The following is a 16,624-nucleotide window of genomic DNA, read 5'->3' on the forward strand; positions in this document are numbered from 1 at the left end:
TGCCTCAACTCTGTCATATGGGCCCGATGTCCGAAAACAGTATTTGTGGGGAAAAGCAGGGTTGAGGCTGCAGCCAGTATGGCTATTGCCACTTTTAATGAAGGTGCCTCTGCCATGCTGGCTGTCATGGATAAGTTGTGGCTTCAGTGTACAGTTATCACTGTAAATACATGCAGTTACACTGACATGGTTAGACTTTCAAAAGCGAACATTTTTCAGTCCACCCGTGTGAAACGCAGGCGCCAAAGCGTAAGCACAGCCAAAAAGGTGAAAAGACACCGACAGGAGATCGAAGAGGGGCCTACATATGGTGCAGGCATGGACATTTAGGCTGTAAACAGACAGGGAGCTGTTTATTAGATTAATTTAGTTATAGATGGACATACAACAAACAGACACAGTTTGTTTGCAGTTTTTGTGACTGTTGTTATGTGTGTTTGTTAAGGTAGTTCTCTTCAGCTTAAGGCTATTGTTATTAATAATTTATTCATTTATCAATTTCCATGTGTTTTAAATATTACATAATACTGATATTAATAAACTGAATATATATTTTGTTTGTAGGTTGGGGGTTTCAATAGAAATGTATGAAATTATACAATATAAAACTTTAAAGGCCGTTTTCTCAAAATGAGTTTTTTCTCACACTCAGAGTCAGATATATCCACTTCAGTAGCACCTACAAGCACCAACTTTTCCAGACTTATACTTAACTATATCCTGAAGGCTTTTACAGAGGGATTTGTTGATATATCATTCCTATCCTGAGTTATAGGTCCTTTTACTAAAAAAAACATGGCGAAAATAGATTTTTTAAGGCTATTGTCAGTATTCTCTAATTTACTAAAGCACAAAATAAGATATCCAGAATCCCCTCTGTAAAAGCCCTTTCATCTAATATGTCAACAAATAGAACCAAGAATTTTAAACCTGGACCTTTCCAATTTCCAGATTTTGTTTTTGGAAATGTATGCAAATGAGCGTATATTTAAGTATATAAGCCCTCATTTGCATATTAAAACATAAATTTACACAAAACTTGTAATACATTTTTTTCTTATGTTTATGCCAGTAATAAACTGGAGAAGTTTCACAGTGATATCTTCTAATTTAAAAAAAATCCCTATTCACCTGTAGTGTCTCGCCTTAATGAAGTACAAATGTTGATCTAACCTCCTTCTCTCTGGCTTGCTCTACCCTTTCACCATTTACACTGATGAGTAAAATGTGACTAGACAGAGAGGCTACTTGGTTAATTAAGAGGTTAGATGAAGAAACTCTCTGTGCTAATATTAACCTTTGTCTTGGGAATGTTCTTATCATCTATGCATGATTAACTTGCATGGTACAACAATTAGCATAATTTACCATGACACATTCATTACACTAAAGTATTTAACATAATATGATACCTGTGCTTTAAAAAAAAAAAAGCTACTCCAGTCAAAACGTAAAAGGTTTGAGGAGGTCTTATAGATCAAGAACTTTGACAAATAAAATAATAGTGTTGTATTAGCAATTAAAACACTATATGCATAAATCACTTTAGTTTATAAGTCACCAGGGACAAACACATCAGCTAAATGAGCTGTAATCAGTTGAGCAGTCCCACAGCACTAGTTACCACTTTCAAATGACAGGAGCTAAAAACTAAAGACTGCCTCAAGTCACACCACTTTTTTTTTTTTTTTTTTTTTTTTTTTTAAACCAAGCTTCTTTGAAGCATAAAAAGGCAGAAAACTGAAAAGGTCTATGCTGTCTGAATCTCTTTGCTCAGCTAGTTGTGTAGTACCCCAGTCTAACCACTGATACAGGGACTTGATGTCTCTCATACAGGCTCATCAAATCATTCTTATTTCTCTGAAGATATTCTTTGTATGAATCATTACCCCTGTGAAAATAAATAAAAACACACTCCCCCGGTTTCACAGACAAGGCTTAAGCTATACAAAATGCATGTTTTAGCTGTTTTAACTGAAAGAAACTTGTACTGAGATATCTTAAAATATGTCAGTGCCATTGTTTTGTCTCAAGATGCACACCAGTAATGTTTTTTCTAGTGTACGTTTATAAAAGCTACTTGAATATCCTAATTGAAGAAAGGCCTAATCCTGGCTCAGGCTAAGCCCTGTCTGTGAAACCGGGCCACTGATTATTTAATTAATACTAAATTAGAACTAATCTAAATCAGATGCAGTCTGCCTTGTGGTTGCTAAATAATAATAATAACAACAACAACAATAATAATAAAACTTTTAGGGATTGACAGTTAGTCACAAACCTTTTTTTAAGAAAAAAATTATTCTTAACTGCTATGTTCTTCTTATTTTCTAACTTAAAATTAAAGTTATTAATATTATGTATTCCCAAAAATATTTTTTAAGAATGTTATCTTTGTTCTTGAAATTGTTCTAAAGACAAACCATGAAAATTTGAATTCCTGAAAATAATGCTTTTAAAAATACCCTCCAACTTGTCTTAAATCCTCAAAGTTAAGATGCTTTCGGTACCCTCCAGTCCCATCCCTGGCCTAATACATATGACTGTCACTTGGGATGTGCATGGGATGTGTCAGCTTTTTGTTGAATTCAAAATTCAATAACTCGTCAAATAGGAACTTAGTTCCCTTTCAGTCGGTCACGTTCGACGTACGTCAGTAGTGACCGACGAATTGGGATATCGCTAGAGAGCCCTATCAGCTTCGAGTGAACTACAACAGGCCAATGAAGTTGGCGTGTGATATTTGCATAATGCGCACCGCCCCCGCCAGGTGGTATAAATAGGGGAGCAGATGCCATCGCACTCTGTCTTTCGCTTCGGAGCCAACCTGTGTGTTCCTGCTATTAGTCTGAGAGTGACTTCGCAAGCCTTTGAAGAGCTTTTGTTCTACAGTGCTGGCTTTATGGCACCTTACAGCGAGGCCGTGAGCTTTCCCAGAGTGAGCTTCTCGAGCTGTTATATAGCTCTCAACTGCTGTTTTCACAGCATTATTTGCCCCGTTTGGTTTGCGATTTGGGCCGGTTCCTCTGTGTGTGTGACTCAGGGAGTGAAAAGTGTACCTGCAGTCACATCGCGGCTGTTCCCTGTGTGCTTCGGCACAAAGAACAAGAGCTTCTAAAAGAGCTTCACAGACAGACACTGCGTCTTTTTCAAGACGTCATTCTGTCTGTGCGTTTCTGGAGGCGGTCGTTTCCTATCCTCACTGACGGCCACAATCACTTTCTCTCATGTCTGCTTAGCGTGCTGAGACTGTGTTTGTGGGTGGTTCATATTCTCTTGTAAAACAAAAAAAGAGAGCATGCCCACGTCGGCGCGTTGTTCGTCTTGCCTTTCTCGTAAGGGCTTGAGCGCTCAGCACGCCGTGTGCCGTCGAGCTGCCGGCTGACAGCGCGCGTTGCCATGGCAACCCAGCGCGTTGTTCGGCGCTCTAGATGCGTGGTCGAGACTCGAGTGCCTCAAATGAGGTGGAGTCCCCTCACCTATTCCCCGATCTAGTTTCTCTTTCTGAATCAGAAAAGTACTACTTTTGGTGAATAAGCCAGGGTGACCAGAGGATCACAGTGGGGCAATACCTGCCGAGCCAATCTCCGTGGGCCCCCCACTCCTCTAATGCATCGCAAACATGTTGTGACTGTGTTCGTGGGTGGTTTATGTTTGGTAAAAACATGGCCACGTCGGCGCTCAGCGCCGTGTGTCGTTCAGTTAGACGACCACGTTCACTGTCCCACATGGCTGGTAGCTTCTGGGTGGATTGCTGGTCCTTCTCATGGGGGACCTAGCATCTTAGTCAGGGCTCCAGCAGAGGATCAGATGTCGACTGCTACATTGGAGAGAGGGTTGTTGGGCTCTGGACATGAAGATGAGGCTGAACGTCCCACGGTTGTGATGTGCTCATGCTGAATCAGATTCAGAGTTAACAACCATGCTTTCCCGGGCCCCTGGGGGTGTGGTGCGACGCGTACTTGCCTTGCCCCGCCCCCTGTCTTAGCCCGGACGTGCATGAAAAACTTGGCAGTTTGGAAGCCTTTTTTGGTGCCAAATATGGCCACCATGGTGGTCCGGAAAACCCCTGGCTAGCCTTGCAGAGGTGTCATCATCTAAGTACGCTTTCTCGATGCTCTCATCTCACAAGCTGGCCTAAAATCCAGCCCGCTCAGCCCGCAGCCAAGCCACTTGGCTAGCGAGAAGCGGTCCTGGAGAAATGGGTAAACTGGAGCTGAGGTAAACAGTTCTTCGGGAGACGATGCCCACATCGCTCCCTCCCCGGAGGAGGGCCGGGTGGAGTATTTTGGTTTGTTCCGCTGCTGGCTCTCCGGAGACCAGCGGTACCCACAAAGTAGAACTGTTTTCTAACCCTCCAGGTCCCAAGAGGGCACGGCTGGCAGTGCGCGAGGCCCCACCTCGCCACTCTCAGCCCCCTCTCACTTCGCCAGCAGGTCACAGTGTGTTGGTCGAGGCCGCCTCCCATGTGCCGTCTCCCATTCACACTGACACCTTGCAGAGTCTGACCCCACTACGGGCCGCTATGCCGTCCGAGTCGGGTCCCAGCACTCTACCTCGCTGCCCCATGCCCGGTACGTCTGTGGTGCATTTGGTCCCGCTGGTTCGGTGTCTGGAAGCCTGGCTAGCGCTTTCCAGCCCGTCCCGCTGGCTCATTCGTACCATCAGACTCGGCTATGCGATTCAGTTCGCCTGCCGTCCCCCGGTGTTCAGGGGTGTCCATTACGCTTGTGTGTCCCTGGACAATGCACCTGTTCTCTGGGCGGAGATTGCTGTTCTCCTGGCGAAGGATGCAGTCGAGCCGGTCCCTCCAGCCGATATGGAGTCAGGGTACTCCAGCCCCTACTTCATTGTACCCAAGAAGGGCAGTGGGCTACGGCCAATCCTGGATCTGCGTGTTCTGAATCGGTCCCTTCACAGGCTGCCGTTCAAGATGCTTACGCAGAAGTGCATTTTCAAATGCATCCATCCCCAGCGATCGACCTGAAGGACGCGTACTTTCATGTCTCGATTCTGCCTCGTCACAGACTCCTTCTACGGTTTGCGTTCGAGGGTCGGGCATGTCAGTACAAAGTCCTACCCTTCGGGCTGGCCCTGTCGCCCCGCGTCTTTACGAAGGTTGCGGAGGCGGCCATTGTTCCGCTCAAGGAACAGGGCGTTTGCATCCTCAACTACCTTGACAACTGGCTCATCCTGGCCAGCTCGCGGAAGCAGTTGTGCGAACACAGGGACATGGTGTTAGCTCACCTCAGCCGGTTGGGTCTTCGGGTCAACTGGGACAAGAGCAAACTCTCCCCCGAGCAGAGGATCTCTTATCTCAGTATGGAACTGGATTCGGTCGCCTGGACCGCGCGCCTCACTGAGGAGCGTGTCCAGTCAGTGTTGACCTGCCTGAGTACGCTCAAGCGCAGGACAGCGGCCCCACTGAAACTCTTTCAGAGGCTCCTGAGGCATATGGCATCCGCAGCCGCAGTCACACCGCTCGGATTGCTTCATATGAGGCCGCTTCAACACTGGCTCCGCGGCCGGGTCCCGAGATGGGCGTGGCAGCGCGGTACGTTCCGTGTCCCCGTGACACCGAACTGCCGTCGCACCCTCACCAAGTGGTCGGACCCTTCGTTCCTGCGGGCTGGAGTTCCCCTCGAACAAGTGTCCAGGCATGCTGTGGTCCACACAGATGCCTCTGCCACGGGGTGGGGAGTCAGAAGCATCTGAGGTCGCTTCGTGCTATTCACGTCCCAGGCGCGCTCAACCGTGCAGCCAACGAGCTCTCACGGCAGCCTCCGCCTCCGGGCGAATGGAGACTCCATTCCCAGGTGGTCCAGCTGATCTGGCAGCGCTTCGGCGAGGCACAGATAGATCTGTTTGCCTCCCCGGAGACTGCCCACTGCCAGTTGTTCTATTCCCTGACCGGCGGCACGCTCGGCACGGATGCCCTGGCAATCAGCTGGCCCCGGGGCCCTACGCAAATATGCATTTCCCCCAGTGAGCCTTCTCACACAGCTCCTGTGCAAAGTCAGGGAGGACAAGGATCAGGTCTTGTTAGTGGCTCCATACTGGCCCACTCGGACCTGGTTCTCGGACCTCACGCTCCTCGCGACAGCACCTCCCTGGCCCATTCCTCTGAGGAAGGACCTCCTGACTCAGAGACGGGGCACCCTCTGGCACCCGCGTCCCGACCTGTGGAAACTCCATGTGTGGTCCCTGGACGGGACACGGAGGTTCTGAGTGATCTTCCGCAAGCGGTCGCAGACACCATCACTTCCGCTAGAGCTCCTTCTACGAGGAACCTCTATGCGCTGAAGTGGAACCTGTTCGTCGAATGGTGCTCCTCTCACCAAGAGGACCCCCGATCATGTTCGGTCAGAGCCGTGCTTTCCTTTCTGCATGAGGGCCTGGAGCGAAGGCTGTCTCCCTCCACCCTCAAGGTGTATGTTGCCGCTATCGCCGCACATCACTATGCAGTTGATGGTAAATCGCTAGGGAAGCACGATCTGATCGTCAGGTTCTTGAGGGGGCCGAGGAGACTGAATCCTCCCCGGCCCCCCTCTGTACCCTCTTGGGATCTGACCCTGGTTCTTACATCTCTCCGGGGTCTTCCCTTCGAGCCTTTGCAATCAGCTGAGTTAAAAGTACTGTCCCTAAAGACCGTCCTCCTGGTTGCATTGGCCTCGCTCAAGAGGGTATTGGACCTGCACGCATTTTCGGTTGACGAATCGTGCCTGGAATTCGGGCCCGGTGACTTTCACGTTATCCTGAGACCCCGGCCTGGATTTGTGCCCAAGGTTCCTACCACTCCCTTTCGAGATCAGGTAGTGAACCTGCAAGCGCTGCCTTCGGAGGAGGCAGACCCAGCCCTAGCTTTGCTCTGTCCCGTCCGCGCTCTGCACCTGTACGTGGACAGAACATGAAGCTTTAGGACCTCAGATCAGCTCTTTGTCTGTTACGGAGGCCAGCAGAACGGAAAGGCTGTCTCCAAGCAGAGGATGGCCCACTGGATAGTGGACGCCATCGCCCTGGCGTATGAATCCCAGGGCGTGCCTTGCCCGCTCGGGTTGAGAGCCCACTCCACCAGAGGAGTGGCCTCTTCCTGGGTGCTGGCGCACGGCGCCTCGCTGACAGATATCTGTAGAGCTGCGGGCTGGGCGACACCTAACACGTTCGCTAGATTCTATAGCCTTCGTGTAGAACCGGTATCTTCCCGTGTACTCGCTTCCACCAGCCGGTAGACGTGAAGAGCCCGTTCTAGTGTCGGCTTGCAATGCCACTCCCGCCCCCTGGGCCGGATACGTGCATCCTTTTTACTCCAGTCGAGTTCCTCCGCCTCCCCCTTCGGCTCGGACATTGCGGAGTGTCTGATGCCAGGCCAAACCTCCGTCTCCGACGTTGACGTTTGGCTGGGTTCCACATGTCGTGACCCCTCCACATGAGTGGTCCCATGTGTGTATTTGTCCACGGTCAATTCCCTACGGCGAGCCCGTGTCTTTCCCTAGCAGAGCCAGCTCTGCTGTCACCTGTCAGATGAGTCTCCCCCTACCCAGGTGGAGCCATCCCAGGGACTCCATATGCGAACTGCCCACGGCCAGTCCATATGTGTACTCTCCACGTAAATTCCTCCCCTACGGGTGGGTAGTGGTCTCCGCAGCATCCCCTACGGGTTCGCTTCCCCAGTGTAGTCTAGTTTACTTAGTGGGTATGTCGGAACAGCAGTAGACTCTCTCAGCGTAAGCTCGCCCCCTTCCCCATCCCACTGGTGCGCCGGGTGGCTAGAGCTTGCGCTGGGCACTGGAAGGGGTTCATACTGTGGCGCTTTATTTGGGATCCCAATTCGTCGGTCACTACTGACGTACGTCGAACGTGTCGCGCCGACTGAAAGGGAACGTCTCGGTTACGTATGTAACCCTCGTTCCCTGAAGGAGGGAACGGAGACGTACGTCCCGTCGCCACAGTTGCTGTACCATCGCTGTAGTGCGGACTAGGTTGGCTCCTCAGCGAAAAACAGAGTGCGATGGCATCTGCTCCCCTATTTATACCACCTGGCGGGGGCGGTGCGCATTATGCAAATATTGCACGCCAACTTCATTGGCCTGTTGTAGTTCACTCGAAGCTGATAGGGCTCTCTAGCGATATCCCAATTCGTCGGTCACTACTGACGTACGTCTCCGTTCCCTCCTTCAGGGAACGAGGGTTACATACGTAACCGAGACGTTTTCAATTTTATGATTACGACATAATGTATTTTGGTGTAGAAAAGCATAAAACTGCCATGCACACATCTGAGAAGATAATCTACCTCCAAATTCATGTTTTTGCCAGGGTGCTGTATGCTTTTGACTGAAAGGAGAACCCATGATTAAATTTAAGTGCAGAGAGAAAAAAAGAAGCCATAGTAGCAATCAGACAGTTTTAATAGAGATTCTGGGGATGAAAATGTGAGGCCAGCTTATGAAATTTTAATTTGGCTTTTAGGAAAAGGCTGAAAGGAGGTATTATTAGCGAAATTTAAAAGCAGCTTTTGGTGGAAATGAGCGTTCCATTTAATAACTCAATTCAACGTAGGGTGCATTTCCAGCTGAGTGATTTGTAAACACTAAGCAGCCGGTTAACGGCAGAACTGTAGTATAATTGCTGTGTTGTTGCAAATAGCTACTACCCACACGTTGTTATGAGGGATGTATCATTATTCTTTACTGTACAAATGTCATAGAGGTGTTTCACAGATTAACACAGAGATCGTGTACACAATGATAAATCCCAAAATAGTGCAGTTGAAATTAGTTTCCATGGCATAAAGTGCTCAACTTAAGAGCAAAAGAATATTCCTTCTCACTGTTTCACCTTTCTCCTCCACACCTCCTTAATTAGCACAAAGGGATCTCCATGAAAGCTTCTCCTCCGAATTAACCAAGACATATGAATAAAATATATTTCAGTCTTCTGATGTCTCTAACCATTTTTTTTTTTTTTCTTTAAATCTACCTTACTAACGAATGAGCATCAAAAAGAGGAAAAAAGGTTGGAAAGGCAAGAAGGGGGAAGATTGTCACTCTTGAAGTGATTTTTTTTTTTTTTTTGGATTGCCATTATATAAGATATCAGCCTTCTGCCTTCTTGTTTATAGTGCAAATGTCTCACTCTTACAGTGGTTGTTCGGACACCTGATGTAGATTTGTGACATTTGAGCCTAGTCTCAGATGAAAGTTGAGTCTGCGTACCAGAGAAACCTGTCTGTCTGCCCGTTTGTAAGAGGAACAGCTGAGATAAGTTGGGCAAAAGAAAACGACTGCTTGTCATCAACAAATTTTTGGAGAAAGATACATTCTCACAAGACAGTGAGGAAAGTGGTACCATTTGTCAGATGAAAGTTTCTTCTTTTCTCAAACCTCACTGGAGATGTGATCTGTGCTTTGGGGATGTGGAATAGATTGGAGTGGGGTGCTGGGGGTTGCCTGCCTCACTTTATGATAATGATTTTTTTTTTTTTTTTTTTTAAAGGAATGGTTATAGGCACATCACTGAGTTTTACTGACATTTTTGCATTTTTATTCTTTTTTGGTGTACTGTGTGATAATATAGGCTGGGAAAAAAATGCTGTACTCCACTCATTCAAAAAAAATTAACTTTCACTGTTGTTAGTTTCACTCAAACCATCCTTGTTCACATTACTTAAAAAAACCCATGTAACTATGAGTTGTTTCTACTAAAAAATGAGTATTGTCAGCTTTACATAATAATTGTTTGTTCAGTCAACTTAACATTGCTGAGTGAAATGCACAAATTAATGCTGACACAACTAACTGGGCAGTGCATCCGTAGTTCCCAGCAGGCTTTGCAAGGGACTGCATTAGGAGAGTAAATTTAGGGATTAATGTGTTATTTTATGTGTTTTTCAGTAAAGGAAAAGATGTTGTTAGTTTATGTTAGTGTTTAATGTTCAGTTATGTTGAACATTTAGATGAGTTTCTGTAATGTTTTTGAATTTTGTGGTTACCATTATGCAGAAGAGTGGCACCTGTGTTTAGGCTGTGAGCGCTCAAATACACGTTTAGGATGGAATTCCTGCATTCAATTAAATTGAGTTTGTTCAATGAGTTATTTTTTTTGAGTGAGTAGAGTAAATACCTGAACTCCGAAATGTTGGGGCATTTTTTTTTTTTTTTTTTATTTGAATAAAATGAAAACTAAAAGACTTTCAAATCACATGAGCCAATATTTTATTCACAATAGAACATAGATAACATAACAAATGTTTAAAGGGAGAAATTTTACACTTCTATCCACTAAATGAGCTCATTTTAAATTTTATGCCTGCTACAGGTCTCAAAGTTGGCACGGGGCAACAAATGGCTGAAAAAGCAAGAAATTTTGAAACGATTCAGCTAGGAGAACATCTAGCAACTAATTAAGTTAATTGATATCAGGTCTGTAACATGATTAGCTATAAAAGGGATGTCTTAGAGAGGCAGAGTCTCTCAGAAGTAAAGATGGGCAGAGGCTCTCCAATCTGTGAAAGAGTGCATAAAAAGATTGTGGAATACTTTAAAAACAATGTTCCTCAATGTCAAATTGCAAAGGCTTTGCAAATCTCATCATCTACAGTGCATAACATCATCAAAAGATTCAGAGAAACTGAAAAAATCTCTGTGCGTAAGGGACAAGGCCGAAGACCTTTATTGGATGCCCGTGGTCTTCAGGCCCTCAGACGACACTGCATCACTCATCGGCATGTTTGTGTCAATGACATTACTAAATGGGCCCAGGAATACTTCCAGGAACCACTGTCAGTAAACACAATCCGCTGTGCCATCTGCAGATGCCAACTAAAGCTCTATCATGCAAAAAGGAAGCCATATGTGAACATGGTCCAGAAGCACCGTCGTGTCCTGTGGGCCAAGGCTCATTTAAAATGGACTGTTTCAAAGTGGAAATGTGTTCTATGGTCAGACGAGTCCAAATTTGACAGTGCTGTTGGAAATCACGGACGCCATGTCCTCCGGGCTAAAGAGGAGGGAGACCTTCCAGCGTGTTATCAGCACTCAGTTCAAAAGCCAGCATCTCTGATGGTATGGAGGTGCATAAGTGCATACGGTATGGGCAGCTTGCATGTTTTGTAAGGCACTATGAATGCTGAAAGGTATATAAAGGTTTTAGAGCAACATATGCTCCCCTCCAGACGACGCCTATTTCAGGGAAGGCCTTGTGTTTTTCAGCAGGACAATGCAAAACCACATACTGCAGCTATTACAACAGCATGGCTTCGTTGTAGAAGAGTCCAGGTGCTGAATTGGCCTGCCTGCAGTCCAGATCTTTCACCTATAGAGAACATTTGGCGCATCATTAAACGTAAAATACATCAAAGACGACCACAAACTCTTCAGCAGCTGGAAACCTATATCAGGCAAGAATGGGACCAAATTCAAACATCAAAACTCCAGAAACTCATAACCTTCATGCCCAGACGTCTTTAAACTGTTTTGAAAAGAAAAGGAGATGCTACACCATGGTAAACATGCCCCTGTCCCAGTTTTAATTTAATAAGGTAAATTAAGTCAATAAATTTGTTCACCTTACGTAATAAACATAACATTATTAAATAAACTGCACATATAAATATTATGTAACAGGTGACAAAATCAAATGATTTGTATTTACTCAATTTTGTCAGCTTTACTTGAATTTCTTTTGCTCATACAACTAAATTCTCATTTGTACAAATTACTCAATATAGTTGCGTGGAACCACTTGACACTTCTTTTTTAAGTAAATCCAATTTTTTTTTTTTTTTTTTTTTTTTTTTTTGAGTGCTGTAAAAAGTAGTAATGAGCAATTGTTGTAATTTACATTAACATTATTTTTTTTACAGTGTATCTTCAATGTCAGTAGATCTTTAACATCCCCAATAGAAAAGCTTATAATTTATTTCCTGCCAAATTTAGTGCATTTGTTTTTATTACTGACATTCTGCTTTGAAATGTAGAACCTGTAGTGTGTTTGAAGTGCAGTGTTATCTGCAGGAAATAGGTCATTAAACTGACTACATGAGATCGGTGCAGGTCAGGGTCAAAGGCCATAGAAAGATATACTGTACAGTTTTGTCACTTATGAAAAGAGAGCACTTAAATCTTTGTGCAATTCTTAAGTGAATTCTTTATTCTTACAAATGGTCCCATTCGGCTAAATAGGTCTTGGTGTTTAATAATTGAATTCCATGTGCCAGATGGGATTAAAAACCAAACAAAAACAGTTTGGGTTAGGGTCACACTATTAAAAAAATTACATAAACATTAATGATCATTTTACTACTACTATGATACTTTGAATTTAAATAAATTTTCATATATTTTAATCAAACATTGACCATTGACTCAATAATAATAATAATAATAATAATAAATAGTCTGATTTAGGGGCCTGTGAAGATACTGAATGTATAGTGAATCACATAAAGTCTGTTTGCTCTGTTTACAACACAACGGGGTGCTTTGTGCTTCATGTACTTGACTTTATTGATTTTTCCTTACGCTGGCAAAAAGAGCAGTAATTATGAACCTGGAACAGCTCATTGATTTGACTCTCCATTGGAGATTTCACACTGACAAATCATTAGCTTCCTTTTTCCGGGTTCCACCAGTTTGCGTTTTTAACTTGCTTAACTGAACTCAACAATTATACTGAAGACAACATGGATAGAAGTGGAGGGGAGGCAGGGGAGACAATGTTCGTCGATTTTCTTGATGTTGCAAATAAGAAATAATGATGTTTGCTTTTGAAATAAAAGCCATTTTAGTACATACTAAATGACTCCGGTGGAAAGTGTGCAATGAAGAAAAACCAATGACAGCAAACTATAAGGCGGAACCTCTAATATGAGCAGCTTTTTTATTACAAAGAAGCAGCAGTGAGGGGAAACACAGAGAGAGATGGTTGCCACCATTTCATTGGAAACAAACATTGCTTTGGGCCTCTTTGTAAACAGTACACAGCTGCTATTTCGAGTGATGGGAGCTCCACCTTGTCACAACAATTCCTTAAAAGAGGAACAGTTTAATGTCAACAATATTTTCTCCATCTGCCTGTTCACGAAAACCCTGCGGATCCACCAGGGAAAAGCTTCCTCTCACACAGCCGGGGAGGTGCGGAATCCAGATTTCGCAAAGAGCGCATCATATTACATCAACTGTGGAAGATGCGCTAGCGCAACACTCAATGGTCCCTAACCTTGGAAGAAATCCATTTGTTTAATCGATAGTTAGATGCATAGATATTCTCAATAAAATCTTGAGAGGAAATGTAGTAGTAGAAGAGGGATTACATGACTTTGATTAAAGGAATAGTTCACCAAAAGTGAAAATACATGTACCTACACATCGTTCCTGTTTGCATTTCTTTCCTCTGTGAACCACACAGATACAAAAAAGGCTCAACATTTTTTTTTTTTTTTTTTAACTTTGATTTTGATTATCATTTGTATGGACAAAAAAAAAAAAAAAAAAAAATTCTCATCCCTATAAGAACTTTATACAATCAGTATATATAATACAGACAATTCACTTTAATATTGTATGATATTAGAAGAGGCTTTGTTACTTTGTCTTTTCTTTCACAATACAATAGTAACAATAAAGTGCATAATTCAGTGCCTGACTGACACTAGGATTTCTCCCAGGTGTTAAAACTCAATCAGGAAGCTGGTCATTTTATTAAGAGGCCTCACCTTGGTTCCAATTTACAGTGATCATGAATTATTTCCTCCTCTATAACTCTCCAACTGACAGCTTCACACAGACACAAAATCCCAATTAAGGTTTCCATGAGCAGAGTGTCAGTCTCTAATTGGATTAGATTACAAACTTGATTGGGACCAATTAGCATGCCATGGCCTCACCTTTTGAAAAAGGAAAAAGTAATTTATCCTAATGGAGACGTTTGCCAAGGTGTATATTAGAAGTTTTACTGCAGTCACTGAGTCAGATGGCCTGGCCCCAGGCTCTGTGAGTTAAGCAGGCTTATAAATAGGCTGGCTGTTAACACACGCGACAGGAACGGAGAATGAATTTGGTGCCGGAGCGTTTCCTTCTGCAATCAGGATTCTGTGGGGGAGCTGACACTTCACATTTAGATCGCATAGAAGTAAAGCCTCTGGTAACAGGTGTGACCTATAGTAAGCTTGACTAATGCTCACCACTGCTCTGTCCTGGCTAGCTTTAATGGAAAATCACCATAAAGGTAATTTGCAGGAAGTAAATGTAGTCTGCCTTACATTAAGACAGCAGAAATGAAGAAGAGCCTGGTGCTTTGCATGACACTCATTTCCACCATTTTGATACCTTATTTTCTCCTTTTCAGATTAATGCCCATCAGAGCCCACTCTAAATAGCAAGGCAAAAAATGGTATCCAAGGCATGCAGATGCAGACAGAACTTCAGAAGAAATTGGGTAAGAATGAAAGGTTAAGTATATTTGTTTTCTCAGGCACTGTAATTACCTTTCAACTATAAAGCTCAAATCACAGGCACCTTGCAAAGTGTTTACTTCCTATTACTGACTGATGGCTTCTTTAAAGTTCCTTGGCAGCTCATATATAAACAATCAAATTAATTAATTACCTCATTCGGCTTGCATTTTCCCCATGCTTCACTTTCACAAAGTGAGAAGAGTGTTCAGAATTGAAAACAGAGCAGGGGAGGTTTACAGGAAATCCCAGACATATAATTGGACTTTGTGTGTGTCTTTGTTTATGGCTCTCTCTACCAGTAAAAATGACTTGTGAAATTAAAATGAAATGCTTTGATCAGTGATAGCATTTGAATGTGGGGAGGGTTTAAATATTTAAAATTCATCTGCAGCGTCACACTTTGATCTGCCGGCTGATTAATGAGGTTTGTTATTGAAAATATACTAAACGAATCTCAGAACGCCTGCCCACTGTACTTGCAAGTTGTCTCGCTGAGCAAGGGGGAAAAATTACGATATTTTAAAGTAAAGGGTAAACTGCTCGTTGCAATTGCCTTTCGTTTTCTCCTCCTCTTTTTGGAGAATGAGACAGAAACAAATAGTGTTTTCTTCTTTAAGAGGTAGTGTACTATTCATGCTTCGTTATTTCTTGTGAATAGTAGTGACGGTATCTACAAGCTGTGTTGAAAAATCTGTCTGTCTGTATTGTTGCGTCCTAGTGCTGTATTTTTTGTTCTTCCTCTCTTTCTCTTTTTTTTTCTTCCTTTTTCAGAAACCCAGATATAAGTCCATTTTCCTCTCAATCATCTTCATCCGAAGACATCAACCTTTTACTGCCAAATGACCGAGATCAGAGTCAATAAAACAGCATGCTAGACCACCCAGTGAAGACCTCTTGTTTAAAGACCTCACACTTTGCTAATATTCATCTTAAAGGGTTAGTTCACCCAAAAATGAAAATGTCATTTATTACTCACCCTCATGTCGTTCTACAGCCAAGACCTCTTCCGAACACAAAATAAGATGTTGTTGATGAAATCCGATGGCTCAGTGAGGCCTCTATTGAGAGCAAAGCCATTCAAACTCTCAAGGTCCATAAAGGTACTAAAAACATATTTGAAACAGTTCATGTGAGTTCAGTGGTTCTATCTGAATATTATAAAGCGACAAGAATACTTTTTGTGCGCCAAAAAAACAAAATAAAGACTTCTCAGCAATATCTATATGGGCCGATTTCAAAACACTGCTTCGGAGCTTTACGAATCGAATCAGTGAATCGGAGTGCCAAAGTCACATGATTTTAGCAGTTTAGCCGTTTGATAGGAGATCCGAATCACTAATTCGAAACAAAAGATTCATAAAGCTCGGAAGCTTTTGAAATCGGCCCATATAGATATTGTTAAAGTCTTTATTTTTTTGGTGCACAAAAAGTATTCTTGTCGCCTTTATAATATTAAGATAGAACCACTGAACTCACATGAACTGTTTCAAATATGTTTTTAGTACCTTTATGGACCTTGAGAGTTTAAATGGCTTTGCTCTCAATGGAGGCCTCACTGAGCCATCGGATTTAATCAACAATATCTTAATTTGTGTTCCAAAGATGAACAAAGGTCTTACGGCTGTAGAACCAGTGTTAATTTTGACAGCAAATTTTGATTTAGTTTTAGTCATATTTTAGTCATCGGAAATTGTTTAATTTTAGTCTAGTTTTAGCTGACTAAATATCATACGATTTTAGTTGACTAAATCTACAATAGATTTAGTCGACTAAAATCAAATTTAGTTAAATTGTAATGCATTAAGTAAGCATTTCTCTAACAATACACAGATCCAATACACTGATATTGTATCAGATCCAATATCTGATATTCTCCAAACTGTTTGTTCATTTAAGACAACCAACTGTAATTCATTGTAATTTTAGTTAAAAGTTTTAGTAATATTTTGTGTTTGTGTCTTTTAGTTTTTGCTTTTAAATGTCATTATAGTTTTTTATTTTTTATTTCAGTTAACATTTATTTCAAGTAATGAAGATTTTTTTTTTATGGTTTTAGGTTTAACTATAACCCCTATAGCCTACTTGTAAAATATATTGAATAATGTGTCAAATAATGTTCTTAGTCTTTCCTTCCTGTGACAGAAGATACAGAAGTTTACTATGAATTAA

At 42.9% G+C, this 16,624-nt stretch overlaps 1 long non-coding RNA gene across 2 annotated transcripts in view; it reads left to right on the forward strand.

Annotated features, from left to right (window-relative positions):
• The window catches only part of LOC127514985 (uncharacterized), a 34,079-nt gene extending 18,628 nt beyond the window's left edge, over positions 1-15,451 (forward strand). The window contains exons 1-3 of one of the 2 annotated variants that reach the window (XR_007930744.1): positions 13,925-14,226; positions 14,347-14,436; positions 15,227-15,451. This is a non-coding gene — a long non-coding RNA (uncharacterized LOC127514985). Of the gene's footprint in view, positions 1-13,924; positions 14,227-14,346; positions 14,437-15,226 lie in introns of those variants that run through there. The other variant, XR_007930745.1, reaches the window with a different exon arrangement.
• The last annotated feature ends 1,173 nt before the right edge of the window (positions 15,452-16,624 follow it).

The sequence above is a fragment of the Ctenopharyngodon idella genome, chromosome 6 (assembly GCF_019924925.1).
Source record: "Ctenopharyngodon idella isolate HZGC_01 chromosome 6, HZGC01, whole genome shotgun sequence".
Classification (NCBI taxonomy): Eukaryota; Metazoa; Chordata; class Actinopteri; order Cypriniformes; family Xenocyprididae; genus Ctenopharyngodon; species Ctenopharyngodon idella.